Source organism: Symphalangus syndactylus, chromosome 2 (assembly GCF_028878055.3).
Source record: "Symphalangus syndactylus isolate Jambi chromosome 2, NHGRI_mSymSyn1-v2.1_pri, whole genome shotgun sequence".
NCBI classification, from domain to species: Eukaryota; Metazoa; Chordata; class Mammalia; order Primates; family Hylobatidae; genus Symphalangus; species Symphalangus syndactylus.
Genome location: NC_072424.2, coordinates 63,528,116 through 63,534,345, shown reverse-complemented (window position 1 = coordinate 63,534,345; position 6,230 = coordinate 63,528,116). Strand labels below are relative to the sequence as shown.

The following is a 6,230-nucleotide window of genomic DNA, read 5'->3' as shown; positions in this document are numbered from 1 at the left end:
CACACCCAGCCTACTTTGCTTCTTATATCCTTTTGTACTGTATTGTTTGTTTTACTATTTACTATGAGCAATATGCAAATTTATGTTAGACATTACAAAGTAATATAAAAACCGACAAAATGCCCGGCCCAGTCAATACTTTATCACTTAGGTTCCTGTTAGAGAAAAGTGCTTTTCACTACTACCTTTGAATGTGAAGTTTGATCTTCATTCTAATTTTCTAAAAAGCCACCGAATGTATTTGTTAATTCATTCATTCATTTAACCACTACCGACAACCTACTTAATGCTAGACACTGTTCTAAGAAAAAATAAACAGAAGAGCACAAAATCAGATGTGTTCCTCCCACACTCTAGCAGAATCGGATCATAATCAAATGCACACATAAACAAGTTTAATAAGTAATGCTTTGAAATACAGAAGACAAGAACGACCTGAATTTTCAAATACTGAAATGTTCAAATGTCGTGTGCACACACACACGCAGAAATATTCACTCAAACATGCTAATTAATGAAAGCACTGCTTTTGAATTTTGTGTTTGTCGTCTGGATAAAGTATTCAGGGATACTTCTCAAATTAATCTTTCTCTCGTTTTCAATATAACTAATTGAGTACAAAGAAGTCAAAAATTAGCAAAGCATTTCAGCTGTGTGACCTTAGGCAAATTACCTGGCTGTTTTAAGCCTCAGTTTTCTCCTCTGCGAAATGGAGTATTGAACCTCACGTTCGCTGTTTGAGGGAGACTTCTATGGTCACGTTTAGTGTAACCGGATGCCTGGCACGAGGAAGCGTGAGGAGGAATGTGTCCCCATGGGGTCTTGATGCCCGCCCTGAGGCCCTGCAGGGCCTCACGCCGGGGCTGTTCTCACGTGGCGCTTTCCGCGTTTTCACCCAAGCGTTTCTGCCAGCCAACTGCCCTTTCCCGGAGTGCTGCGGCCAGGGCTCGCCCGCTCCTCCAGCGGCCTCCGCTGGGGGCCCGCTACAGCCCAGCTCCGGCCAGCCAGCGCAGCTTCTCGAATCGGTCCTAAGCTGAGGCCGCCCTGCGCTGCAAAACTTGTGTCCACTCTCGGACCCAATCTGTCCTGGACGGACTTGGCTTGTGGCAGGCGAAAGCGTCGTTTCCAACTGCTGCTGTTTGAATTCTGGCGCCACACCCGCGCCACGTAGGGCCAAATCGGCCGCCAGACTCGCAAGCGACGCTTCGCAGTGCGCCTGCGGGCGCACGCCGGGAAATGGCCGGGAGCGCGGCCGGCCTGGGCGGGCGCGCCACAACGCGGAACGGGCCTCAGAAGAGCCGCCGCGCGCGCTCCCGCTAATTCGCGACCACACCCCTGTCTACTTCCATGTCCAATAGGTGCGAGAGGGCGGGACGGCCTCGTTCTGACTCCGGGAGGCTATATAAGGAGCTACTGGCCGTGCACCTCGGTCTTTTACGTCGGCCGTCGCGATCGTTTGGTTGTGTGGTAGTTGAGTAGGTGAGTGGGTGTTGTGGGCTAGTACCCGAGCAAAGGATGGTGGAGCAGGCCGAGTTAAGAGCTTTAATCTTGTGAAGCCATCTTAGTGAAGAACTTATAGTGCTGAGAGTTGAAAGCTTGCACGTGGGAAACGTGCGGCCGGACCGCCACATGTACTGAGGTTGAGTCGTGACGGCCACAGGCTCCGAGTTTTGGCGCGAGGAGACCGCTGATCGGCCACGGGCGCCGAGCTTGCTGGCCTCCGGCATGTGCCTGAGCGGCGGCGGAAAAACCACCTTAATTGGGGCGGAGGGTTAGTTTTGAGAGCAAGGGGCCTTTAATAAAATGGCGAAGGCCTTTCGTCGGCGTTGTTTTAAAATGGGAAGCCTCGACCCTGTATTGAGACTGAGCTGTTCGAAGGCGGCGTTGTGTGCAGTTCGGATTAATGAAGGGGGAAGCGTTTTGTGTGGAAAAACACCTTGGAGTGTGACATTTCTGCGAGAATGCTTAAATACCGATTTCCCGCAGGAACAATGGCCCTGTCTTCAGTGGCACAGCGGAGCAGGTCTGTGAAGATGCAAAGGTAAGAACTTAGTTACCCTTAGTTTTCAAACTAAAGGAGTAAACCTGTTGATTTACAGGAATAAGAACTGTTGCATCGTTTGAAATTTACTTTTTTTTGTTAGATACACGAAAAAAATTCCAGAACATCTGGGAGAATATTTAATGGAAAATCGCTTGGTTAAAACCTGACACTCTTCACAGGTATGTTTTGTTTTAGTACTTTATGATTGAGCATAGCATTTAATCCACGCCTAGACTAAACCAAATTTGTTTTGTCATTGAACAGCATTCTGAGTGTGGACGAGTAGCCAGTGAAGATAATGAATGTCGGATGTCACTGACTAGCAGCTTCATTTTGAAGTAGGTTGTATGGCTTAAAAGTTCTGTAGTATTTGTACTATAATACTTGCCCTTTAGCTTTACCTTGGTTATGGTCAGTGTCACAGAAGTGCACTTTAATGTATTGTGTGTACATGTACAAGGTCTGATTGGTCTAATCAATGATGAAACCTATCCCGAAGCTGATAACCTGAAGAAAAATAAGTACGGATTCGGCTTCTGAGATTAAGACCAGTAATTCAGAGGTGGAGTAAATTTTGTTGCCGTGATTTTATAACAGTTGTGTTATAAAATCCTGGGGTTTTTTTTTTCTGCCAACAGTGAGGGTCGCTGTCGGCCCATTGACAGAGGCCAAATTGTCTTGGAAGTTCCAAAGTTGCAACGATTTCTGTAAGTGGAGTTTTTCTGTTTGCTTAGCGATTAGTGAATATGGTGTCCTTGCTTGGTCTTATCTGTGATGATCTTATCCCGAACCTGAACTTCTGTTGAAAAAAAAAAAACTTTTACGGATCTGGCTTCTGAGATGGACCGTTATAAGGACAATACTTTTTTTTTTTTTAATGCTTTTACATAAGCTGTTGTAATGTTGGTAGCCTTCTAAGAATCTCGTGTTTTTCCTTTTCCAGGGCTAGTGCCACGAGGTTTACTTGACTGTTGTGTGAAAAGCTGATGAGAGAACCATCCAGAAAAAAGCTCTTCGTTTTACAAACATGAAAATAAAACATGTAATTTTGGATTATGTTGCTTTTTGTTATTACTTTTAAATAGGTCCTGAAATAACATGGGGAGCATTAAATGGAAAATCCACTAACCAGCCTTGTAATCAAATTACTCTGAATGACTGTTTCGGGTTTGTGCAGGGTACAATGTAAGGGTTTTTGGATCAGTGTAAGAGTGGAGAGACAGGAATTAAAAGTAATTGTTACTAAGCAAATCATGGAATATTTAGTTTTGATGTAACTATAATTTTGAAAGCCTGGATGCCTAAGTTGAGAAATGGGGGAATGAGATACAGAAAATAAGGAGCACAATAGAACAATAATAGCAGTTTATTAAGTATGGTCATGAGGGAAGGTCACTGATAAAACAATCTGGTAAAGACATTCAGGCTTGCTAAAATCTAGGAAGAGGTCATTTGGCAGGATGGGTTACATAATACTATCTGATACTACCAAATGAGAGAGAAGCCTTAGGCATGTAACATTTGGAGATAGAAAATGCACCTTCACTATGAAGGTAGTGTGTGTAAGATGGCAGTGAAAGCATTGCTTGCGTTTATATTTATACCCTTGATCTCCGATGCCCTTACCTGCTGTACTTAAAACTCTTGTTAATCATTCTTTCTCCCCCTCCTGCAACTTCTGCATAAAATTTTAGGATCTGTGTTTCATTAGTTCAAGAGTGCCTAGAATAAGGCCAGGCACTTAATGTTATGCAGTATGTGGTAAAAGACTACTGAGATTCCAATTTTCAAGGAAGAGTGCCATTACCCTTTTGTTAAAGCTGGCAAACAAGACAAAGTTGTGAAATAGACTATTTTGCTTTGGAGCCCTCTGACCGCTTTTCCTGTAGCTCCTTCTACCTCCCTTGCCTCCCAATAGATCTTTTAATATGTCACATTATCGAAATTACTCCACATTTATATGCACTGGCCTGTGCTAGGCTCTGCCAAGACTCCTGAAATAAAACACCATTTTGTCAATAGTGGCACAAGATGCCAAGGAAAAGTCAAGCTATGAAGAATTCTTGAAAATAGAACAAGTGGATTTGAGTCTAAACCAGCACACATGTTGGGACAATAGGCCTAAGAAATAACTGAGCAAAGACAGTATGGGTCAGAGACTGAGACAAATATTGAGGATTTGGGTACCAACAGGGTGGATAGGTGTAGGACAGAAAACTGAGATGTTATAAATACCCTTAAGATTCTTGAGCAAGGAAGTTACAAATGTAAGATTATTCCTGTAATGAGAGTCAGATCCAAAAAGGTTTAACTTGAACTTGAAAGCTCAGTTTCAGTTACTGACTCCTTGATGGCAATTTCTAATCACACAGGAGGCTGTCAGTCTGTAATAGCCTCCTAAAAACTCAGGCAATATTGGTTAAGATCAGTTGCATAAGTTTACCCTCCAGAGCCTATCTGCTGCTTGGGACCAGGTGCAGTGGTTCATGCCTGTAATCCCAGCACTGCTTGAGCCCAGGAAGAGACCAGCCTGGAAACAGCAAGTTGTCATCTCTACAAATAAAAAAATTAACTGGGTGTGGTGTCGTGTGCTTGTTCCAGCTACTCGGGAGGCTGAGATAGGATCACTTAAACCTAGGGGGTTGAAGCTGCAATCAGCTATAATTGCACCTCTATCCTCTATCCTGGGCAACAGACCAGGCTAAAAAAAAAAAAGATCCTTAAGGAGCTTGACTATAATAGACTGGGATATGCTTGATTCTGATTGGTTTCAGAAGTTGAAAGATAATTTACGTGTCTGACTTTGGTGACTTCAGCCAACAGGAATTTTCCTCTGCCTTACACCAGGCTTCCAGGTAATCTTAAAATACAGTAAGCTCAAACCTACCATTTGGTGCTTTCTAAAATTAGTTCTATTGCCAGAAACCCAATATCCACTGTGCTTGGCTCCCCAGTTAAGTGTCCTGTGAACTAACATCAATCCTCACTGCCCTGTGTGTGTGAAAGAGCTTTTAGCTGTTTTCGTGGTTTTTGTAACGGTTCCCCAGTTGGGATTAGAGCCTTTGTTTGAATCAGCCTACTAGAATAACCTGTTTATCTTTTGCCAGTCCTTTAATGGGAGTGGGACCCTCCTTCCTACCTTTCCAAAAGCTTGGTTCTGGATCCAAACAATACTTACAGTACTTAGTTATAAGTATATATTAGTATACACGACTTAACTGTCTGAATATTGCCACTTACTCCACCCTGTAGAGTAACATCTTGTAGAAAGCATCTTGGGGCAGAAGAGGATACATTTTCAGTATGAGAACCAGACTCCTTGTCTTACTCTCATGAGTCCTGGTCTCCTCCCTGTACTACTATTCCACTGCTGAGGTCTCAGCATGCCATATAGCTGAGTTTGTCAGAGTTATGCGGGTTTAATCAGAATCCCAAATCAAGCACAATCCAGTCCAACCTATTTGAGAACTTTATCTTTCTTGTTACTTCATTTATTTAGTTCTCTTCAAAAGAGCAATGGAAAGGGCACTTCAGAATATGCAAAAAAATCTATTATTTGAAGGCAATAATAATTTACAAATGTGCATCACTTCACTGAGATCAGGAAACTGTTCTTGCCTCCTGTAGTGAGTATAACTGATGTACAAAAATGTGTACATTTAAAAATATACAATTTGATGGGTTTTTTCATAGGAATATACTCATGAAACCGTCAACACAATCAAGATAATGACTATATCCCTCACTCCCAAAAATGTTCTTTTGTTGGCTTGATTTTGAACATGTTAAGTTTAAATAGCACATGATATTCAAATTGGGATTTTTGAGTAGGCAGTTAGATATAGAGGTCCACAGTTCAGAGGAGAGTTCTGACTAAAGAAAATTGGGAGTCATCAACATATGGAAGGCATATTTAAAGCCATAAGATTAGATGAGATCACCAATAGAGAAAAAAGAAGTCCAAGAGTTGAACCCTGTGGCCTTTCAGGATTAGCACATTCCAGGTTTATTCAAATCCTAGAGAATAATTTGTGCCAAGAGACAAAAATCAGGATGCAGGAATCTGCTGCCAAGTTCAAGGGCCATATTTGTTAGGAACAGAAACTAAGTAGAAAACCAAGGATGCCTGGAGTGAAAAAGAAGGATAAGAACCAAGCAAAACTTGCTGGAAAATGCCTTGGATTTA

The 6,230-nt window shown here is 42.5% G+C and overlaps 1 long non-coding RNA gene and 2 other non-coding genes across 4 annotated transcripts; all 3 read left to right on the top strand.

The window, feature by feature from the left end:
* Positions 1-1,162: 1,162 nt before the first annotated feature.
* Positions 1,163-3,100, top strand: LOC129470246 (uncharacterized). 2 transcript variants are annotated; one of them, XR_010115993.1, is made up of 6 exons: positions 1,163-1,479; positions 1,987-2,041; positions 2,145-2,223; positions 2,309-2,382; positions 2,683-2,751; positions 2,988-3,100. It is a non-coding gene; the product is annotated as an uncharacterized lncRNA (long non-coding RNA). The 2 variants fall into 2 exon arrangements; XR_008653193.2 differs by lacking the exon at positions 2,309-2,382 and having other exon boundaries at positions 1,425-1,479.
* On the top strand, positions 2,518-2,587 carry LOC129478160 (small nucleolar RNA SNORD50). The gene has a single exon (XR_008656315.2). It is a non-coding gene; the product is annotated as a small nucleolar RNA SNORD50 (small nucleolar RNA).
* On the top strand, positions 2,811-2,886 carry LOC129478152 (small nucleolar RNA SNORD50). Its single transcript, XR_008656311.1, has one exon. It is a non-coding gene; the product is annotated as a small nucleolar RNA SNORD50 (small nucleolar RNA).
* Positions 3,101-6,230: the final 3,130 nt, after the last annotated feature.